We start from the raw sequence: 25,200 nt of genomic DNA, 5'->3' as shown, positions 1-25,200 counted from the left end.
CTGAAATGAAATTCACAGATAATATAACATATTCACATATACAATTTTAAAGCACTAACATAATGCTCTAATATAATACATGGAAGAAGTTAAAGGAAAGTCATTTTTATTTTAAAAAGAAGTAATATTTACTTCCAGTAAGTAAATATCTAGCCATGACACAAGGAGACAATGAATTAGTTAGATTCCTACACCTACAAACAGAATCATTTAAAATTCAACAGCTACAAAGACAGAATGATACAGTTGCATTACTGGTCACTTAAATACCACGAGTGGTATTGCCTTTGGTGACATGACTTTTTATACTGTCAAGCAAGACTTATTTAGTGAAGTTCTGGACAAAGTGCAACCTTTCCTTGATTTACATGAATGATAAATGTATTTCAGGAACATTCACTGTATAGTAAAATTGTATGAAAAATACCTAGTGTTTACATATAAAACTGGATTTAGGTTCTAGAGTCAGAAAATCATGAATAAGTTTTTCACTTACATGAAACATCTGGCAAAATATCTGAAAGTTATGTGGGACTCAGGACAACTATTTATTCTGAGAGACTATCCTGAGCATTGCAAGAAGTCTTCCATTCTTGGCCTCTCCTCACTAATTCCACTAGCACCCTCCAATCACTGTGATGACCAAAAATTCCCCCATAAATTCCTTAAATACCAACTAAGGAGTGACATTATTCATTATTCACATAATTTTCTTGATCTGAGGGAAACAAGATAAATGATATGAGATCCCAATATTCAAAGAGCTTAAAATTTAGAAAAGAAACTTGAAAATACACACAATGTATATGAATACAATAGAAATTGTCATGGCAGAATGCAACATTTAAGAGATATATGAATACCATTAATTTGCTATGGAAAATCAAGGGGAGAAATCACCTCTAGGTTTTTTCTTTTTTTGAGGTGGGGAGAAATTTAAGCAAAAATTTCAAGGTAATGATAGAAAGAAGCCTTGCTGTATTAATATAATTTTAATAGCTGGAGATAGGAAGGAAGAATTATTGGCTGTAGGACTGTAGCCTCTTTAAAGATTGGGACTAGGCCTTGTTCACCACTTTCCTAGACAATGCTTGACATACAGTATAAGTTCAAAACATATTTATCTAATGAGTAACCAAATAAATAAATTAACAAAGGCAGGAGAGAGGGATTTTAAGGACTTGATTCAATAAGTCAATGGAGAATTAAGAAACATGAGAGGGAAAGAACATTCTCTAAATGTCTGTTATACTAGGTACTTTACATACACTATATTCCCAACAACTTTACAAGGTATATCATTTTAAAAATGAATATAAACCTCATCAAGGACATTTTCCAAAGTAACTTAGCTAAGCAATGAAATAAAATTTAATTTGGATATGTCTGACTCTAAACCCATGCTCTTTGCACTATATAATGCTACTTTCCTACAGGATATATGACAATGTAAAGTATTTTAAGAAAATTAACTTGACAGGTTTAAGGACATAAAGATGATGAGAATATAGTTTTTGCCTTCAAGATGGGGGATGAGTATGTATGTCAATTAAGAAAGAATACGTTAAGTTACACTGAGGTAGCAACTCCCAAAGCTCAGCTTCTTAAAATAACTAAAGTTTATTTCTAATTCACACTATATACCAAGATCAGCCAAGGTATTTCTGCTTACATTTAATTGGTCAAAGCAGGTCACATGGCCAAGCCAAACTTCAAGATGGCAGAGGCATAAACCTTCAGGTGAATAATGGTGAACAATAATAACATCTACCATAATATCTAAACCAATGTTGATATATATGTACCATATAGTGAATTTCTTAATGAAGGGTATATTATGGCAGCACAGAAGAAATTTAACTCTGTGGAGGACGACCAGGGGAAAGGAGACAGGGGAAGGAATGAGGAAGAAAACATTTGAGCAGAGTTTAGAATCAACAGCTGTTGATCACAAGGATAAAGTAGGAAAGGCCAATCAAAGCAGAGAAAACAGTATCCTTAAATCAAGAAATTCAAAAGAATTGCGTGTGTGTGGTGGGGGAAGGACTGGAAGAATGACTACAAAGATGTATTTTCTAATACTAAGATGGATTTTCCCCCGACACAAGTGTTAATTTCAAAATATATTCAAAATCAATGACAAAAGAAACCGACCAACTTCTTTTGCTGACAGTACATTGGATTAAGATACCCCACAGAAATAACTGAAAACAAGCTAACAAAAAACAGTAACAAAAGAAAACTTCTGAACATAATTCACTGGACTGCCCCCAAAATAAGAGGTTAATAAGCAGAGTGCTAAAGTCAGCTTTAGCCTCGAGGATTTCTATAGAGCGCTGGAAATCTTGAACATAATCCAGGTTGAGGGGGACAGGACATGGGCCCAAGACTCATCCAAGTGAAGAAACTAATAATAGACCCTCAGTATAAAGTCTGGGCTTCAAACAGCTTCATCCACAGTTCAAATGTAAACAGGACATAAATCTTAATAGGACAGAACAGAACAGGAAGGAAACTTTCCTGTCTCTACTCTGTATGGGTTGAAAGAAAACAAAATCTCCCATTCCTGAATGGAAAGAGAAAATACAGTAATTTTACAGTGGAGAAACCTGGCAAACACTACCTTAACCACATGATCAGAGTAAACATCATCAGTGTCAATTGTGATGATATCATGTACATCTTGATATAATGAGAAAAACATTTCATCTCTGTGATATTTTCCACAAAACCCATAGCCCCAGTCTAATGATAAGAAAAACATCAGACAAATTCTAAACTGAGAGCCATTCTATAAGATACATGAATAGTACTCTAAATCAAAAAGGTCATAAAAAACAAGGAAAGTCTGAGGAACTGTCACATGACAGAGGAGACTAAGGAGACACATGACTAAATGCAATGAGGTATTTTGGGTGGGATCCTGGAACAGAAAAAAAAAATTAGTGGAAATTTGAATATAGTCTGGAATTTAGCTAGTGCTACAATTTTTCAGTTTTGACAAAAGTATAGTGTTAATGTAAGATGTTAATATTAGGGGAAACTGGGTACAAAGTACACAAGGACTCTGTATTATCATTATATGTTTTCTATAAACCTAAAATAATTTATTTGATTATAAAATTCTTGTGCATCCTTCTCTATGCATAATCTCAATGCAAATTCATGGATGGAAAGTGGTCCCAAACACCTCATGCATATCATTACATTTAAAGTGGTTCTGGGTTGGCTGTGATCTGAGATTAAAAAAAAAAATTACAAATCCTCTCTGGATTCTTAGCTTCAACCCATGCTTCAATTTCTACAGAAAAAGTTCCACCAAAATCAATCATAAAATAAAGAAACAAGAACTTAATCTGAGATGCAGAATGAGAGGCTTGAAAATGACTGAGAATTTTCCAGAATCACTGAAAAATACCAATGCAAGAAACTCATGTATCTCAAGCAGGGTAAGAAAGAGAAGGAGACAGGGCTGGAGATGGGAGGTGGCATGGAGGGGAGGTAATAAAGATAGAAATAAAGAACAGAAAAAAATCAGCAGAGATATAGAGAGGGAGAGATGAAGAAAGAGAAAGGATCCACATCTAGATACATCATGCTGAAACTACACAAAACCGAAGACAAAGACATAATATATAAAGCAGCCAGAGAATACCATAACCAATAAGTAAAGAATATTTTTTCAAGTATACATGGAATATTTATGAAAATTGACCCTGTACTAGGTCATAACACTGTACTCAACAAATTTAAAGGAACTAGTATCAATCATATATTTTGAAATTAAAAAACACTCCTCTAAACAACTTATGGGACAAAGAACATCATAATGGATTTTAGAAAATACCTAGAACTGAATGATAATGAAGAAAATATATCTAAAATGTGCAGAATATAAAACAGAAAAAAAAGTGGTACTGGAAGAAAATATATAGGCTTAAATGTTTACATTAGAAAAAAAGACTTCAAATTGAGTTATGAAAATAGCACAGAGTATCCTAAAAAAAAAAAAAAACCACAAAGAAGGAAATTATTTTCCAGCCAGTGCTGAGCAATGAGGATATTTTGGGACAGTAGACATATCTGGGGACAACTGGCACAAGTACCACAAGGCAAAGAACAAGAGAAAGGCCTACTACAAGAAGCAGAACTATGAGCTGTGAATCCCCACTGCCAACACTAAGACTAGACCCCGCCTCATACATACAGTCCATGTGCAGAGAGAAAAGGAAAAAGTACCGTGCCTTGAAGCGGGACGTTGGTAACTTCTCCTGGGGCTTGGAGTATTGCATGTGCAAAATGAGGATTAGATGTTGTCTACAATGCATCCAACAATAAACTGGTCTGTACCAAGACCCTGGTGAAGAACTGCATCATGCTTATTGACAGCACACCACACAGACAGCAGTAGGAGTGCCACTATGCACTGCCCCTAGGCTGCAAGAAGGGAGCCAAGCTGACACCTAAAGACAGAGAGAGAGACATTAAACAAAAACTGATCAAAGAAAACTCAAAAGAAATATGATGAAAGGAAAAGGAATGCCAAAGTTATCAGTCTTCTGAAGGAACAGTTCTAGCAGGGCAAGCTTTTTGCATGCATTGTTTCAAGATCAGACCAGTGTAGCCAAGCAGATTGGCTTTGTGCTAGAGGGCAAAACACTTGAGTTCTATCCGAGGAAAATCAAGGTTTGGAAAGGCAAATGAATCCTCCGCCCTCCTTTATTAGCTCAAGTAATAAAGATGTTTATTGTTCTATGAAAACAAAAGAAAAAAGAGAAGAGAGAAAGAAGGAAATGATCAAGAGTAGGAATTAGTGAACACAGAACACAAATACATAATAGAAACAACAAACCCAAAGTTTATTATTCAAAGAGATAATAATATAAACCTCTGACAAGATAAATTAAGGGAAAAAGTGAGAGAAGCCAAAGTAAACACTATAAAGAATAATAAAAGGAATATAATCACAGATGTTGCAGAGGTTAAACAGAAAATAAGATAGCATGAATAATTTTATGCAAATAAATTTGAAATGGATAAATTCCTTACCAAAACTGCCTTAAGAAGAAATTTAAACTTACCAAAACTGACTCAAGAGCAAAAAAAGAAGTTGATAAAAATCTTAAAAGGAAAACATAAGAGACAAGTTAGCTTTACAGATGAATTCTACCAAACATTCATGGAAGATAGCTTTAATTTTATAGAGGATTCTAACCTCATACAAAAACAGACAAAAAAGGAAAACACTTCAACTCACTTTATGAGGTTAGGTTTACCTTGACACCAAGAGCTGACGAGAACGGTACAAAAGGAAAATTACAAACCAATCTCAATCATAAGCATACCATATTAGCAAATCAAATCCAGCAATATATTAAAAAATATACATCATGATCAAGCTGGGCTTATCTACAGAATATAGGTTAGTTTAACGTTAAAAATTGGTTAATGTATTCACTTCATTCATAGAATGAAAGAAAAAATCATATGACCAACTGAACATACACAGAAAGAGTAGCTACTAAATTCAATTTCCATTTAGCCTCAACAAACTAGGACAAGAAGGTAACTTTCTTAATGTGAAAAAGGGCATCCACAAAAATACAGAAAACATATTTAATGGTAAAATGTTGTCTTAGGGATGCCTGCTATAACTATTTCTATTCATCCTGATACTAGTAGGCCTAACCAATGTAGTAATAGAACAAGAGATGAAAGTTATAAGGATGGGAAAGGAAGAAACAAAAGCATGATTATTTACAGATGTATTGATATTATCAATACATAAAAAATACACAGAAAAATTATTAGAATTAATAACAGAGTTTCTTACTACTAATAACAGAATTAATAATAGAGTTTCCATTCAATTTCTGGAATCAGTTTACACCAATACAATCTATGTAACTTAAGCCTCTTCTGATCTCAAAAGTCAAACAAAGCTATTTATAATCTAGAACTCTTTTTTCTGTCTAATTTTAGAAACCACTGCATTGTGACTACATCAGATTAGGCCAAAATCAAGTGTAAGATATACTTTTAGGCTTTAAAGGATTTACATACAACTAAATAAAACTTGCCCAACACGTGTTCAAAAGCATGCTTTCCCAGATGTGTGTAATGCTTTTCAGTAGTCTATTAGAAATTTCTCTCCTTCAGAAAAATACTTGTTAAGTGTCAATTATATCTCAATAAAGACAGGAAAAGATTTAATAAAATTTCTATTTTCACCTTCGAAAAGTAAGACTAAAACGCTAAAAAAAAAATCATCTTCTTTTTAAAAAATCTATGACTTAGCACATGTCACATAGGTCTGTTTGAGGTTTGGCTAATAGTCAAGTACTTCCCTATACTGATATTATTGCAAACAGTGATATTCACATTATGCAATCTATCCATCCATTTATGAATCATAAATTTATTGAGATCTTACTGACATTGTTGTGGGCCCTGGGGTAAAAAGAAAACAAAATAAAGTGCCTGGCATCATGAAATTTGCATGCTAGATAATGATGATGATGACAACAATAACAGCTACAAACTGTTAGAAAGTGTGTACCAAGCACTAACCACTTTACAGGTGTATATGCAACAACCCTTTGATATAGGTACTTCCCTCATATGCAAATGAGGAACTGAGGCATAGAGAGGCTAAGTATATACCCCCAGGATATAAGAATAAAAAACTTCGAAGACTCCACCAAAAGACTATTATAAATAATAAATGAATACAGTAAAGTTACAGGGTACAAAATCAATATACATAAATCTGTTGCATTTCTATACGCTGACAACAAACTAACAGAAAGAGAAATTAAGAAAGCCATTCCATTTACAATCGCAAATAAAAGAATAAAATACCTAGGAAACAATTTAACGAATAAAGTGAAAGACATGTACACCTGTAACTTATATAATATTGTACATCAACTATAATTTTTTAAAATGCTATGCAAAGAATGCCAATTATCAAAAAAATTAAAAACCAAATAAACTCAGAGAATAAAAAGATGTGAAGCAAAAGCAGGAAAAAATAGTAAAGGAAAAAACCTAATAATAGCACCATCAGTTTAAAGAACTGGTTGTTTGTGAAAAGTAATGGTTAGATAAGTCATTGGCTAATTAATTTAAAGCAAAAAAGAAAAAGGAAAACAACCAAATATCTCAGTAGAAATGATAAAAGGGAATATCTGAAAATAGAGGAAAATAAAAGAATCAAAAATTTAAAAAAAGAAAATGAAAAGCATGTACACTGAAAACTATAAGACATTGTTGAATGAAATTGAAGAAGACACAAAGAAATGGAAGGATATTCCCTACTCATGGGCTAGAAGAATTAACATTGTTAATACCATACTACCTGAAGATTCAATGCAATGCCCATTAAAATCCCAATGACATTTTTCACAGAACAAAAGATATTAAGATTTATATGGAAACACAAAAGCTCCCAAATAGCCAAAGCAATCCTGAGAAAAAAGAGCAAAACTGGAGATATCATACTCCTTGATCTCAAATTATATTACAAAGCTATAGTAATCAAAATGGCATGGTATTGGCAGAAAAACAGACACATGGATAAATATTAAAGAATTGAGAGCCTAGAAATAAACTCATGAATATACGGACAACTAATTTATAACAAAGGAACCAAGAAAATATGATGGAGAAAGGAAAGTCTCTTCAATAAACAGTGCTGAGAAAACTGGACAGCACCATGCAAAAGAATGAAACTAGACCACTATCTTATACCAAAAATTAACTCAAAATGGATTAAAGACTTTGATAGAAGACTGGAAACCATAAAACTCCTAGAAGAAAACATAGGCAGTATGCTCTTTGCCATCAGTCTTAACAATCTTTTTGGATATGTTTCCTCAGGTAACAAGACAAAAGCAAAAATAAATGAGACTACATCAAACTAAAAAGCTCCTGCACAGTAAAGGAAATCATCCAAACAAACAAACAAACAAAAAAACTGAAACAACAACCTATCAAATGGAAGAAGGAGAAGGTATTTCCCAATCACATATTTGATAAGGAGTTAATATCCAAAATATATAAAGAACTCAAAACAAAACCAAACAATACAATTTTAAAAATGGATAGAGGATCTGAAGAGATACTTTTACAAAGATTACATACAGATGGCTGACAGCAAATGAAAAGATGTTCAACATCACTAATTAGGGAAATGCAAATCAAAACCACCATGAAATATCACCTCACATTTGTTAAAATAGCTATTATCAAAAAGACAAGAAATCATAAGTGTTGAAGAGGATGTGGAAAAAAGGGAACCCTTGTACACTGTTCATGGGAATGTAAATTGGTATAGCTACTATGGAAAATAGTTTGAAGATGCCTCAAAAAATTAAGAATGGAACTAACATATGATCTAGCTATCCAGCTTCTGGTTATTTATCTGAGGAATATGAAAACACTAATCCAAAAAGATACATTTACTCCTATATTCACTGCAGCATTATTTACAAGAGCCAGGATATGGGAACAACCATTTACAGATGAATGGATGAAGATGTCGTATATATGTAAAATGGAATACTACTTGGCCTTAAAAAGATGAAATCTTGCCATGTGCACAAACATGGATGGACCTTGAGGGTATTGTGCTAATAAGTGAAATAAGTCAGATACAGAAAGACAAATACCATATGATTTCACTTATGAGGATTATATTTTAAAAAACAAAATAACTGAAAAAACAAAACAAAAACAAACACAAATACAGAGAACAGACTGGTGGTTACCAGATGGGATAGGGGGTGCAAAATGGGTAAAGGGGGTCAACTGTATGGTGACTGTATTGGTGGTAAGCATGCAGTAGTGTATACATAAATTGAATTATAATGTACACATGAAACTTATATGTTATAAATCAATGTTACCATAATAATAATAATAATAATAATAATAATAGTAATAATAATAATAAATATAGGAATCTTTTGAAAGGTTTTGAGTAGAGGTTGATATGACATAACTTTGAAAGTAATCACTTGGACTTCTGGGCAAAAAATGAGTATCAGGCAAAAGGCAGAAATAGGAAGACCACTTAGGAGGCTATTATACTACTTTAAAGGAGAGATGATGGTAGTATGAATAACAGTGCTAATAGCGAAAATGATAAGAACAGCTGGAATCTGGGTAGAAATTCAAGAGGTAATATAGCAAAGAAAGTGGGATTACTAAATCTGGAGTCCAAGCTAGACATGTGGGTGGAAGATATAAAATTGGAAGTCATCAGTACATATATGGTAGTAACAAGACTATATAAAGGAAGAGAAGAACTGATGAAAGAAAAGACCTTCACTTTGAATGAACAGAAGGAATGACACACAGAAGGACAGAAAGAAGGCTGGGGAGAGAAAAGGAAAAAGAAAAGGATAAAATGAGGTCTGCCTATACAGAAGCAAAGGGAAGATGCATGTATTCCTGGAGGGAAATATGGATAAAATGACTGAAAGAAGGAAGGGAGGGAGAGAAGACAGTTAAATGGGATAAAGATGCAATGATACATGGGAGAGAAAAGTAAGAACACATGACAGAAAGAAGCAAGAGTATATGGGACAGAAAAGCAAAGACTAATGGAAAGAGATGCAACAATGAAAAAGAATAGAGTACAGTAAAAAGGTCAAAAAAAGGGAGAGAAGGAGGTAGGAATAATCAAACTAAAATTTGAGAATCCTAAGTTTTATGCAGTTTTCAGTAAGAAAAAAGGGTCAATTTTATTCAATTACTAATAAGAGTTATGAACCAGTCACAGACCTCAAACACATTCCATTAATTTCATAGTTGAAAATAAGAAACATTTCTTTACAGATGCTATATAACTATATCCAACCTATTCTATGCTTAGAGAAAGAAATACAAGAGAAACTAAATGAACCCAAGTATTATTCCATCATTTCTAATTTGGTTAACAGACTCATTTAGATTCACATTAACTTTTACTCTCTTTAGAGACATTTGAGAATTAAGTATTAGTTATCTAATAAAATGAAGAAGCACACATTCTGAGGTACATTCTTTTATTCATACAATCAACATCTGGCTATCTACTCAGGACAAACAAAAAATCCAGAATTCCAATCCCTGGAGCCTCTAAGTTCAACGAGAATAAGATATAAAAATTCATTATTATAATAATTAGTACATTGTATTATTGAAGTCCCCACTGTTGAAGGACAGGTAAAAGGAAGACAATCATGCTAAGGAAGATCTCTAAAGTTGTACAAAGACATGGCTGATGTGGGTCTTTTAGTATTTATCACAGCACTTTGTGACAGCAGGTTAAGTCAAGTCTTTACCTGAAATATTTTTAACTTCTGAGGTTAATTTACTAGGTATAAGGCTATGTAACTGATGTCTCCCTAATCCCCAAATCACAAAGGTACTTGAAATCTAAGACTTTTACTATTCCATGTGTATTTTTACAAACCATTGCATTGTCACACTATGAGAATGGGCCAAAAATCACATTTAAAATCAATTTCTAGGCTTCAGAGGATTAAAATGGAACTAAATAAAATCTGTTCGATACACTTAAAAAACAAATGACAGAGTTACATATACTGGTTTTCTAATATTCCTACCAGTTAATTCTCTTCAAATAATGCTAATTTTACTCTACATATAATTCAACTTTTTCAGAGATTTTCATGGTGGTAGGACTGAGGAGGAAGAAGAGAAGGAGAAGAAGAAGGGGGAGAAGGAGGAGGAGGAGGGTGAAAAGGAACAAGTTTTCATTACAGAAGAATTCCAAGTAATAAATATAGAATGAATGAAAAATATCATGATTAGAATAGCACATAATAACTGCTTCAGGCAAGATCCATTGATGAAAATTGAAATTAATGTCTGAAAAATACAAAGAGAAAGAGAGTATTTATATAATCTCAAAGTATCTCTTCCAAACTATTTATTAATTATAAAGGAAAAACAGTAATTTTATAGTGGAGAAATCTGGTAGACACTATCTTAACCACGTGATCAAGGATAATATCTTCAGTAATAAGACATACTGTTAAACGGTCACCCCTGATATGAGAAGGCCATATCACTTCTGTGGTATTTTTCAAAAATTCAAAACCTCAATCTAATCATGAAAAAAACATCAGATAAGTCCAAATTGAGGGTCATCCTACAAAATGCCTGACTAGTACTTTTAAAAGTCTCAGGGCCTTGAAAGACAAGGAAAGACTGAGAAAACATCAACAGCCAGAAGAAATTAAGGAGACATGACAACTAAATGCAATATGGAATCCTGGACTGGACTCTGGGACATAAAAAACATTACTGGAAAAATCAGCAAAATCCAAATAAAATTTGTAGTTTCATTAACACCATTGTTACCTATGCCAATTTCTTAATTTTGATAACTGTACCATGGTTACATTAGGTGTTAACATTAAGAGATGCTGGGTAAAGGGTGTATGGTAACTATTGTTTCTGCAACTTTTCTATAAGCCTAAAATTATTTCAAAATAAAAATAAAACAAAAGAAAATAGATGAATCAGAGAATTGCATCCTAAAATAAACAGGTCTGGGAAGTTTTTTCCCACATGGATGTTACTTCCATATCTCTACCAGTAGTAATCACTTGAATACTTCCATCCACGCATTTACTCATTTAACAAATAAACAGTTGTCTACTATGTGCTAGGCACGTATTACAGAGAAAAATAAAGTAGGGAGTGTCAAAATGGGGAAATGGGATTGCTGTTTTATGGGCTGATTAAAGAAGATGACATTAACAAGGTGATACTTAGCCGAGTTCTGAAGGGAGGTAGTAAGCAAAGTGGATTATTTGGGGAAAGGGAACAGCAAGTACAATGGCCTAGAAATTCAATGCCATGTTTGAGGAAAAGCAAGATGGCCAGTATGGTTGTAGTCCAGTGAGGGTCAGGAAGAGGGCAAAAAAATAACATAAGGTGAGAAAAGTATGTGGGGTTGCGTTGGCCACTTAAGAACTTTCTTTGGCTTTTATGCCAAAAGAAATGGAAAGCAACCAGAAGGATATGGGCACAGGAGTGACATGAAGGTTTTACAGGGTAATTCTGACTATTGTGTGAAGACTGGGGCTTAGGAGTGGAGATAGAGAAATCAATTACGGCAGTTATCAGGTAACAGATAACGATGCTTCGGTCAGGCTGTAATCAATGAAGGGAATGAGAAGTGACTGGATTCTGGATATATTTTTAAGATATAACCTATAGGTTTACCTGAAGGATTAAATGTGAGGTATGAGAGAAAGAGAGCAGTTGAGGTTGATTCCAAATTCAGACTACATTATAGGATGAAATTTCTATTCACTGAGATGGAAGAACACAAGACAAAGCTTTGGGGATATTGTTGTTTGTTTCAAGAGGTGGAAATAAAGTCTTCAGTTTTAACTTTTGTTCATATACATTATTTCCTTCTTTTCATTTTCAGGGTTTTTTTTTTTAATACTTTTTTCAACTTCTTGGAAATGAACGTTAAGGTTTCAGATATTTCAGTCTTTCTTATTTTCAATTTTATATATTTAGGGCCAGAATATCTTCAGCTGTATTCCATAAATTTTGATACATCATTATCATGATCATTTAGTTCAAAATATTTTCAAATTTCCACTGCAATTTCTTCTTTATTATTTATAATAATGCTTCATTATCAGCATTTGGTAATTTTCTAATTATCTTTGTTTTCAATTATGACCTTATTTCATTGTGCTCAGAGAACATATTCTGTTATTTCAATGTTTTGAAATTAAAGTTTTGCTTTATAACCCAGGATACAATTAATTTTCTTCTGCACTTGAAAAGAATATGTATACTATAGGTGTTGGATAAAATGCTTCTTTTTCTTGTCTGTTGGCTGTGATTAGGACTTTCAATACTATGCTACATAAAAGTGGTGAGAGTGGGCACCCTTCTCTTGTTCCTGAATTCAGTGGGAAGGCTTTCAATTTTCCACTCTTGAGTATCATGTTAGCTGTGGGTCTGTCATAAACGCCTTTTTTAATGTTGAAATGTGCTCTCTATACCCACTTGGGTAAGCGTTTTTATCATAAATGGATTTTGAACTTTGTCAAATGCTTTTCCTGTGTCTCTTGAGATAATCATCTGGTTTTTGTCTTTTCTTTTGTTAACATGGTTTATCACGTTGATTGGTTGTGTATGTTAAACCATCCTTGCAATGCTGGAATGAATCCAACCTGATCATGGTGTATGGTTTTCTTTATATATTGATTCTGTTTGCTAATATCTGTTGAGAATTTTTGTATCTATATCCATCAAAGATATTGGCCTATAATTTTCTTTTTTTGTAGTGTCTTTGTGTGGTTTTGGTATCAGGGTGATGGTGCCTTCACAGAATAAATATGAGAGTTTCTCCTCTTCAGTTTTTTTGGGAGAACTCTGACCAGGATAGGCATATGATCTTCTTTGTATTTTTGGTAAAATTCCCCAATGAAGCTGTCTGGTTCTGGACTTTAGTTTGAAGTTTTTTAAAATCATAGATTCTAATTCACTTCTAGTGGTCAACTGTTCAAATTATGTTTCTTTTTGAATCAGTTTTGGCAGACGGTGTATTTCTAGAACCTTGTCCATTTCTTCTAGGTTGTCCAATTTGTTGGCATGTAACTGCTCATAGTAGTCTCATAATTTTTTGTATTTCTGCAGTATCTGCTGTTATTTTTCCTCTTTCATTTCTTACTTTATTTTGTTTCTCTCTCTTTTCTTCTTGGTAAGCCAGGCCAGAGGTTTGTCAATTTTGTTTATCTTTTCAAAAATAGTTCTTGGTTTCACTGATCTTTTCTATTTTTCAAAATTTCTATTTTATGTATTTCCTCTCTGATCTTTATTATTTCCTTCCTTCTGTTGACTTTGGGCTCTGTTTATTCTTTTTTTTCCCCCTAATTCTTTTAGGTGGTAGGCTAGGTTGTTTAATAGTTCTTGTTTCTTGAGGAAGGAAGGCCTGTATCTCTCTAAACCTCCCTCTTAGAACTATTTTTGCTGTATCCCATAGATTTTATAAGGCTGTGTTTTCATTTTTGTTTGTCTTGAGATATTTTCTGATTTCTCTTTGATTTTATTGTTGACCCACTGGTTTTTCAGTAGTGTGCTTAGTCTCCATGTGTTTATTCTTCTCTCATTTTCCTTCCTGTGGTTGATTTCTAGTTTCATATAACTGTGGTTAGAAAAATACCTGAAATAATTTTTATCCTCTTAAATCTGCTGAGGCTTGTTTTGTGACCCAGTCTGTGATCTATCCTAGAAAATCGTTGTGTGCTCAAAAAGGTCATGTATTCTAGGTTTTTGCTTGTTTGCTTGGTTTTTTTTTTTTGTTATTGTTGTTGTTTTTTGGATGAAGTATCCTGTATATATAAATTAAGTTCAATTAATCTATTGTGTCATTTAGGACCTCTGTTGCCTGACTGATTTACTGTATAGATGATCTGTCCATTGATGCTAGTGGGGTGTTAAAGTCTCTTACCATTACTGTATAATTGTCAATCTCTTCTTTTATGTCTGTTAGTATTTGTTTTGTATATTCAGGTGCTCCATTATTGGGTGCATACTTGTTAATAAATGCAATATCCTCTTCCTGTATTTTCCCTTTATCATTATATAATATCTTCCTTTGTCATTCTTTATGGCCTTTGTTTTAAAAAGTTGTATTTCTCATAAGCAGCTTAGGTTGAATGACATCAAACTGCTAATATTACACTCTTTTTGATCTAAAAAAGTTGAAATTTCATATAGCTCAATCTAGTAGTTGATTTTATTTTTTAATTCAAACAATCTTTGTTAACTGGGGAATGTAGTTCATTTCCAATTAACAGAATTACTAACATAAATGTACTATCTTAAAACTGGTTTCACTTGTTCTATGTCTCTTTTCTTACCTTCCTTTTTAAGTTAAATATTTTTATTGTATCATTTTCTTCCATTCTTAAATTGTTAGTTATAACTTCTTTTAGTATTCTTTAAGTGGTTACCTCAAAATAAAAACATACATCCCTAACTTCTTTTTTCATCCCTTCTTAATCCAACTTAAATTTGTACTTTTATAACAATGTAAAGATCTGGAATATACTGACTCCATTTAACATACACACTTATATATACATGTAAAAGATATTACTATTATTTTAAATAGTTAATATACATTCAGCTATATCCACATACTGTAATAAACATTTCTATTGCTTTTCATTATCTTTTTGTGACTATTTCTATCTAGAATCAGTCTTCTTTTCCCTCACAAACCGTGTTTAGAATAACCTTCATATTTGAGCTGCTACTTCTGGATTGTTTTCTTTCCTCTCCTTCTGGGATTTCAATACAAATATGCTACACCTCTTTGCTGTATCCCAAATGTTTCTCACACTCTTTTCTGTATTTTCCACCCCAATGTCTCTTTGTGCTTTAGAGTCTGGTTGTTCTCTTCTGAACTATATCTCAGTTCACTAATACTCTCTGCAGCTCCATCTAATCTTCTGTTAAATTTAGTCACTGACTTATCAATTTCAGCTATTACATTTTTCACTTCTGATATTCTCATTTGATTATTTTCATAGCTCTCTGACAAAATTCTTTCTTATTCAATTTCTTGAAAATACTAATCACAATTGTTTTAAAGTCCATGATTGATAACTTGAATATATGAATCTCTTACAGGTCTGATTCTAATTGCTTTTTTTCCCTCTTGGTTTCAGTTACGTCCTTTTAGTGTGACTTGTCATTTTCAACTACATGTTAGACACTAGGTTTTTTTTTTTAATTACAGATATCCTCCTTTAGAGATTTAACTTTTGCTTGTGGCAGGCTTTTAAAATACACGCTGATACCATTAATCAATCAGTGATTGAGATGATTTAACATGGGACTTCAGTGCTTGAATAGGATGCTTTTTCAAATCCTACTTCTAGGATATTGCCCTTCAATTATCCCACCCCAAAGTTGAGAGTATTTTCCAGGTCCCTTCTTCCTAGGTAGGCTCTGAAATCCATTTTTTCCCCCTTCTAGTCCTATGAGACCACTGAAAATTCTGCCCAGCTTCCTTCTTAGTCACCATTTTAATTTTTAAAATTGACTTCTACACTAAAGAAAAAGCAGCATCAGATGCCAGATTCAATTATCATGGTTTCCTTTTTTTTTCCCTACATCTTAGCCCCACCAATTCTTACTGTTTTTGTAGCTCTCTGACAACCTAAAAAGATTTTTCAAAAATATTTTTCAGCTTTTCTAGGTATTTTTAGCAGTTAAGTTGGTCTAATACAACCTAATCAGTCATTTCCAGAAGGAGAAATGCTCAGGAGCTCAGCTTTACATATTTAGTTTGAGATGTTATTAGATAGCGAAATGGATTTGTTAATTATAAAATGATGTATATAACTCTAGAGTTCAGGAAAGACATACTGATAGATATAAACTTGGTATTCTTTGTATAAACAATATTAATAGTTATGAGACCAGATGTATGGATCGGAGGACTAGATGTATGGATGGAAGGAAAAAGGAGATGTAGAAGGGAATTCAGAGATGAGAAAAAAGGGGTGGACTAAAGGTGGAGAGAGAGGGAGACACACAGGGAGAGCAAAAGCAAGAAGAGGACATACTTTCTAAAAGAAAATAGGAAGAACGGAAAGAGAAAAAGTTGAAGAAAATGGGAGGATATAGGGGAGATGATGAGGAGGGCTGAGCAGAAAATAAGTCAAGGGGAATGAAGAAGGTGGGAAAGAATATGGCACACACAAAAAGAAGAGTTGAACAGAGTAAGGAAGAAAGTTTGGCATAAACAATAGAACTTTGTAAAACAGATCTCTGGAAGGATGACACGGATAGAACAACCAGCCTTTGGAAGGACAAACTAATCAATTTTACAGAAGAGAGATGGATGTTTCGATGTCAATTACTGAAGAAGAAAGGAAAGATAACAGAAAGAAAGGGCGGGATGGAAGCAAAAGAGAAAGACAGACACTTGGATGAGGAGGTCCAATAAGAGGTCAATATAAGAGCTCTAAAGAAAAAGAGACAAATGGAAGAATGAAAAAAATCCAACTAAAACAACCACTAATAAGATGTAGCTTCCAATGACAGAGAAAGAGAAAAACATTTCTTAAATTCCAAACAAGACGGTGTGGATCTGTCATGGACCACAAACAAATTCCAACTGCATGTGCCTGCACATCTGAAAATTTTAAAAATGTTCCCTGACCATACAGATGTTACATAATTACATGAAAAAACATATTCTATGCAGAAAGAAAAAACAGCAACAACAGAAGTATACTTAATGAAGTAATTATTTGAACTACATTATCTTATCTAGGTAAAAAGTCATATTTAGGCTTGTATTAACTTTTCCTATCTTTTGGTCCACCATGTCCCATACCCCTTTTACAATTTTTTATATTAATTATTAGTGATAAAATGTAGAAAAGCATAGCTGAAGCATTTTCATTCATTCTTTACATCAACATTTGGGCATTTTCTTGAGATATAAAAATAAATACAGAATTCCCATCCTTAAGGCCTCCCAAATTTAATAAAAATAAGGTACAATATAAACTACTATACTAAGTATTAAACTATATTACTAAAGTTCATAGTGCTAAGGAAACACAGAGAAGTCAAATCCATCTAGGGAGGGCCATAAAGATTCACAAAGATGATGTTTGATATGGGTCTCTTACTATCACAGCATTTCACTTTGTGACAACAGTGTAAGATGATCTTTAACCCAAGTATCATATATCTTCTAGAACTGAATTATGCTAGTACAAGTATACGTAGCTTATGCCATCCCCATTTCAAAAATCACATTGAACTATTTGTTATCTAGGCCTCCTACTAATCTTAGTCTATTTTTAGACAACCTCAAAAGGACAGGCAAAATCAGATAGGAGATCTATTTGGGGACTCCAGGGGACTTATGGAGAATTAAATAAAATCTGCTAAACATTTGTAAAAGGCAAATCGTCATGGAGAACTATATATAATGGTTTTTTATAGTCAGATAGCCTAAAAGATATTCGTTTTCTGAATATTTATTCAAAAATGCTAAAAATTATACTGATTTTTCTGATCCATGAGCTAAATTACAAACACAATTATCTCAAGTTTGCCAGAAGCTTTCTCCAACGGTAACCAAATTAGTATGTGAGGAAAAAAAAAGGGGGGGGGAGAAAGAGAGAGAAAAGAAGAAATCAAGATGGTCACAGAAGATGAAACATAGTATTCTTATATAATTAGGTTTGTGACTTTCCCAAAATGATGATACCTACTCACAATACTGACAGTCCCCTTAACAATGCTATGTAATCATTTATTTATTCAACAAATATTTATTGAGAACCTATTATGCACTAGGGACTATACTAGATTTTAGGGATACAGCTGTGAAGTTTTATAAAAAGATATTCCTACTATTGTGTAGGTTACATTCTAGTGGGGAAGGGATGGTGACAGAAGAATAAAGAAACAAAAAAGAAATCAATCAGATGGTTATAAGAGAATAACACAAAGTTAAAGGGGCATTGGGATTTCAGGGAATAAAAGAATGGAGATTGCTATTTTATATGACTGTCAGGAAATCCTCAGTGATAATGGAACATTTGTTCAGGGACCCGAAGGAAAGTGAGGGAGAAAGCCATGCTGATAGGAAAACATTCTGTGCAGAGGGAACATCAAATGTACAGTTCCCAGATGGAGAACATGCATAATATTTTTAAGAGAATACTCAAGAGGCCAGTACAGCTGCAGCACAGAGAGTGAAAGGCAGAGTTGTAAGACATTATGTTAGAAAGTGATCAAGTTCCAGTTCAAACAGTATCTTATAAACTGTTATAAGAATATTGCCTTTTACTTTGAGATCTAAGTCAAAAGAAGATTGATCTTATGATTATGAAGAATCATATTAGGTTGAAGGGGAGGAAAGGCAGAGCCAGGGAAATCCAAAGGAAAGTATTCCAGTATCTTTTGTGATGACTTGGACAGTGACAGAACAAAAGTTCGTGTACCTAATGCACCACGAGGCTGAATAAACTGAAACATCAGAGTTTGGAGTAGAGAAAGGTTTACTGCAAGCCAAGCAAGGAGGATAGGTGGCTCATACTTGGAAAAACCTGAACTCACCAATGGTTTTGGGGTGAAAGGTTTTTATAGGCAAAATTTGAGGTGAAGGCAGCAGGGTGTATGACTTTCTTCTGATTGGTTAAGGCAGTGTTCCAGGAATTTTGTGCTCAACCAGAAGTTACCATCTTCTAGCTGGGTGGGAGGCAGAAGAATTCAAAGATATTGTTATGTAAATTCCTTGAGAAAGAACCAGGACCTTGCCTCAAGGCTGTACTATTGTTTCTTGACTGTTCCTCCCTTGTCTCTGCACAACCAACCTTCCCTGATTAGCAACTGTTTGAATCTGCCCTTTGAGACTCAGGGAAGGTCAATGAGGCTGAATGAAGCCTATTTCTCACAAACAAGAAATGGGGGACAAGGAAAGGATTTGCACCAGGGTAGATCCCAAAAGGTTCTCCTGTGCTTCAGGACCAAGGGAGTGAATATGAAGGTATGAGGTTGAATATGTTTTGAAAGCAGAGCCAATATAACTTAATTAACATGCTTAAAGTAAAATATACAAATAAAAGCAAACAAACAAGCAAAAAACAAAAACAAAACAAAATGTTTAGGAAGAAAGAAATGGCATGTTTGAAAAAGAACCAAAGAAAATCTCTCTATATAAAAAATACAAATGAAATAAAACATAATGATACAGTTAAAAGGAGAATTTATGAAATGGAAAGCTGATATAAAGACATTTTACAAAATGAAATACTGAGAGACAAAGACATCGAAAAAAATGGAGAAGACCTTAAGTATGCAGTGAAAACATCTAACACAGGTACAGAGTTCCAAAAGGAGGAAGGAGAATGAGGTAGGGGCAATACTTGAAAAAAGTAACAGCTGAAAGTTTTTCAGAACTGATGAAAGATATCTACTCTCATCTTCAAAAGCTTACAAATTCAAGAAAAATAAATGTAAAGATGGTCACACCTACATTCATCATTGAAAAAAAGATTATATCAGAGAAAGAGAAAGATTTTAAATTAGACAAAAAGAAACAATATATTATTCTCAAAAAGTAACAGGTAGAAAAAATAATGTCAATCTAGAATCCTACACCCAGTGTAAATAAGGACAAAAAGATAGTATTCTCAGAAAACAAAACTTGAGTTTGTCACTAGTAGTCTTTCATTGTAGATAATTCTGAAAGATATCTGAGATAAAACAAATGTGATTCCAAGTAGACAATTTGAGATGTTAAGAAAAATAAAGAACACAGAAAGTAGTAAATATGTAGGTAAATAAACACTAGCCTTATAAAACAACAAAAATAATGTATTTTGGCTTTTTAAAAAGCAAACAAACAAAAATCAGACAATTAGAATACAGAAATCAGGAGGAGACTTGATGGAGTTTAAAAGTTTAAGTATTTTAAGGTCCTGGTATGTTCCAATACAGGGACAAAGTCACTGATTAACTTTAAACATTGATCAATGTAGTTGCAGTAAGTTTTAGAGTAAACACTAGAAGAATAGTTAAAATAGTGTATTATTCCTAAGGTTGTAGGGGAAAAAATAAAATTTAAAACAATTAATTAAATTTAAAAGGGATGATAAAGAAATAAAACACAAAATAAGACAGTAGACATCAATCCAAAACACATAGGCAACTACAACAAAAGTAATTAGACTTCAATTAAAAAATAAAAACTGTCAGGCCAATTAACCAAAAGTCAAATATACACTGTTAATAAGGTACATCTAAAACAATGTTCCAGAAAAACTGATATCAAAAGTTTACCATAAAAATATCAAAGAAAGCTGCTGTAGCTATATTAATTACAAACATAATGAATGCTAAGGAAAAATACTACAAAGGCATCATACATAATGATAAACACCTTACCAGAACAATATAATAAATATATACATATATATTTTATATATACACCCATCATACTTCATAATGATAAAAACTACAAGTATCAATTCATTAGGAAGACATACATTATTACAATAATCTCAAAATGTATAAAGTAAAAAGTGACAAAACTTCAAAGAGAGACTCATTATTAAATTGGGGGAGACTTTAACACTCTTCTGATAATAACTGAGATAAAAATCAGAACCAAAATGGATAACCTAGAAACGATGGACAAGATTCTGGAAACATACAGTCCACCAAGACTGAATCAAGAAGAAGCTGACCACTTGAACAAAATGATCACTAGAAATGAAATCGAATTAGCAATAAAAAAACTCCATAAAGTCCAGGACCGGACAGCTTCACTGGGGAATTCTACCAAACATACAAAGAACCCATACCAGTCCTTCTCAAACTCTTCCAGAAGATTGAAAAGGAAGGAATACTCCCAAACTCATTCTATGAAGCCACCATAACCCTGACACCAAAACCAGGCAAAAACACTACCAAAAAAGAGAATTACAGACCAATTATCATTGACGAACACAGATGCAAAAATCCTTGCCAAAATATTAGAAAATAGAATCCAACAGCACATAGGAAGATTATATATCATGATCAAGTGGGGTTCATCCCAGGGACACAAGGGTGGTTCAACATATGCAAATCAATCAATGTAATACATCACATCAACAAGAGAAAGGACAAAAACCACATGATCATCCCAATAGATGCAGAAAAAACATTTGATACAATTCAATACCCATTTATGATAAAAACTCTCACCAAAGTGGGTATAGAGGGAACATATTTCAACATAATAAAAGCTATATATGACAAACTTATAGCCAGCATAGTGCTCAACAGTGAAAAACTCAAAAGCTTCCCACTAAAATCTGGAACAAGACAAGGCCACCCACTAACACCACTCCTATTCAAATAGTCTTGGAAGTCCTAGCCACAGCAATCAGGCAAGGGAGAGAAATAAAACGGATCCAAATTGGAAACGAGAGGTGAAAGTGTCACTATATGCAGATGACATGATACTATTTATAGAAAACCCTAAAAGGTCCACACAAAAACTACTAGAACTAATCGAAGAATTCAGCAAGGTAGCAGGTTACAAGATTAACATTCAAAAATCAGTTGCATTTCTTTACACTAACAATGAATCAACAGAAAAGAAAGTAAAGAAACAATCCCCTTTAAAATAGCACCTAAAGTAATAAAATACCTAGGAATAAATCTAACCAAGGAGGTGAAAGACTTATACATGGAAAACTATGAGCCACTGATGAAGGAAATTAAAGGAGACTTAAAAAAATGGAAAGATATCCCATGCTCCTGGATTGTAAGAATCAATATTGTTAAAATGGTCACACTGCCCAAGGCAATCTACAGATTTAATGCAACCCCTATCAAATTACCCAGGACATACTTCACAGAACTAGAACAAATCATAATAAAATTCATATGGAACCACAAAAGACCTAGAATTGCCAAAGCATTACTGAAGAAAAAGAAAGAGGCTGGAGGAATAACCCTCCCAGACTTCAGACAATACTACAGAGCTACAGTAATCAAGACAGCATGGTATTGGTACAAAAACAGACATATAGACCTAAGGAACAGAATAGAGAGTCCAGAAATGAACCCACAAAATTTTGGTCAACTAATCTTCGACAAAGGAGGCAAGAATATACAATGGAATAAAGACAGTCTCTTCAGCAAATGGTGTTGGGAAAACTGGACAGCAGCATGTAAATCAATGAAGCTAGAACACTCCCTTACAACATACACAAAAATAAACTCAAAATGGATTAAAGACTTAAACATAAGACAAGACACAAGAAACCTCCTGGAAGAAAACATAGGCAAAACATTATCTCACATACATCTCAGCAATGTTCTCCTAGGGCAGCCTACCCAAGCAATAGAAATAAAAGCAAGAATAAACAAATGGGACCTAATGAAACTTACAAGCTTCTGCACAGCAAAGGAAACCATAAGTAAAACAAAACGACAACCTACAGAATAGGAAAAAATTTTTGCAAATGAAACACACAAAGGCTTGATCTCCAGAATATATAAGCAGCTCGTACGACTTGAGAAAAAAACAAACAACCCAATCCAAAAATGGGCAGAAGACCCAAACAAGCAATTCTCCAAGGAACACATACAAATTATCAATAGGCACATGAAAAAATGCTCAATATCACTAATTATCAGAGAAATGCAAATCAAAACTATAATGAGGTATCACCTCACACCAGTCAGAATGGCCACCATTCAAAAGTCCACAAATGACAAATGCTGGAGAGGCTGTGGAGAAAAGGGAACCCTCCTACACTGTTGGTGGGAATGCAGTTTGGTGCAGCCACTGTGGGAAACTGTATGGAGATTTCTCAAAAGACTAGAAATAGACTTACCATATGACCCAGGAATCCCGCTCCTAGGCATATATCCAGAAGGAACTCTACTTCAAAATGACATCTGCAGCCCAATGTTCATAGCAGCACTATTTACAATAGCCAAGACATGGAAACAGCCTAAATGTCCATCAACAGCTGACTGGATAAAGAAGATGTGGTATATTTATACAATGGAATACTATTCATCCATAAAAACGACAACATAACGCTATTTGCAGCAAGATGGATGTCCCTGGAGAATGTCATTCTAAGTGAAGTAAGCCAGAAAGAGAAAGAAAAATACCATATGAGATCGCTCATATGTGGAATCTAAAATAAAAAAAAAATGAACATAAATACAAAACAGAAACAGACTCACAGACATAGAATACAAACTTGTGGTTGCCAAGGGGTTGGGGGGGTGGGAAGAGATAGACTGGGATTTCAAAATTTGTAGATACTGACAGGTATACGCAAAATAGATAAACAGGATTATACTGTATAGCACAGGGAAATATATACAAGATCTTGTGGTAGCTCACAGCAGAAAAAAAATGTGACAATGAATATATATATGTTCATGTATAACTGAAAAATAGTGCTCTACACTGGAATTTGACACAATATTGTAAAATGATTATAACTGAATAAAAAAATGAAAAAAAAATCAGACCAAAAATGATTATAAAAGATTTGGACAACACAATAACAACTTTGTCTAAATGAGAAAAAGAAATACTCCATGTAATAACAGTAGCAGACTACTTCTGAAAGAGTAGTAAGAACATGGAACATTTTTTTAAAAAACTGACCATATATTGGGATGTTAAAAAAGTCTAACCAAATTTCAAGGAATTAAATAATGCAGAGCATATTCTCTGACACCAATGTATTTAAGCTGAAAATTAACACTAAAAAAGATAATTAGAAAAACTTTACATGTTTGGAATATAATAAATGTTACAAATAAATACTATATAAAAGTAATATTAAAGGTATATTTACATACCTAAATGCATATATTAGGGAAAACAAGCTAAAAATTATTAACCTAAATATGCATCACAGGAAGCTAGAGTAGGAAAAAGACAGCAGAAGGAAGAAATAAAAGTAACAGGAGACATTAATGAAATTGAAAACAAATCTACAGTAGAGAAAGAATATCAATAAGGACAAAAATTGGTTCTCTGAAGATGGTAAAATTAATCAACCTCTGATGAAATTAATCACAACAAAAAGGGAGAATACACAAATAAGCAATATCCAGGATGAAAAGGGTAAAATAAACACAGATGCTACATACATTTGAGTCACAAATACAAAAGTAAATTAAGTCGGTCTCAATTTCAAGTAATGGCTTAATTATTTAGATCAGCATTCCCATTAAAAACAAATAAAAATATGGGTTAATATTTTTCAAAATCTTCTTAAAGTATCTAAGAGCTGACAAGACAATAAGGAATTAACAAATTAAAAGCTAAGTAGAACACATAATCAGCTTTTGCCCTAAGAGTATTTGCTAATCCCAAAGCATCTGAAGAGCAGTTTTGATCACCTCATCATGCAAGGGGAACAGAAGACAAAGCCCAGGATCAGCTCAAGACAGAAGGTCCAAAAGAAGACACCTCAAAATATTAAGCCAAAACGACAAAACACTACACACATTCTCAGGGAATGAGTAAACCAGGTATAAACTCCTTCTTCACACCACATTTTGTAGTGAGGTTGCCTTGGCATTCAGTAGCAAAAGAGGGGAGAAAATAAACAAAAAGAAAAGAATCTATAAATTTATGCA

General features: G+C 33.3%; 1 protein-coding gene and 1 pseudogene across 4 annotated transcripts in view; one reads left to right on the top strand and one right to left on the bottom strand.

Moving 5' to 3' along the window:
- Window positions 1-25,200, bottom strand: part of CRY1 (cryptochrome circadian regulator 1) — a 74,169-nt gene that overhangs the window by 31,816 nt on the left and 17,153 nt on the right. The window lies entirely within an intron of this gene.
- Window positions 3,434-4,704, top strand: LOC102529669 (small ribosomal subunit protein eS8-like; annotated as a pseudogene).

The sequence above is a fragment of the Vicugna pacos genome, chromosome 12 (assembly GCF_048564905.1).
Source record: "Vicugna pacos chromosome 12, VicPac4, whole genome shotgun sequence".
In the NCBI taxonomy this organism is placed as follows: Eukaryota; Metazoa; Chordata; class Mammalia; order Artiodactyla; family Camelidae; genus Vicugna; species Vicugna pacos.
This window is presented reverse-complemented; position numbering and strand designations above follow the sequence as displayed.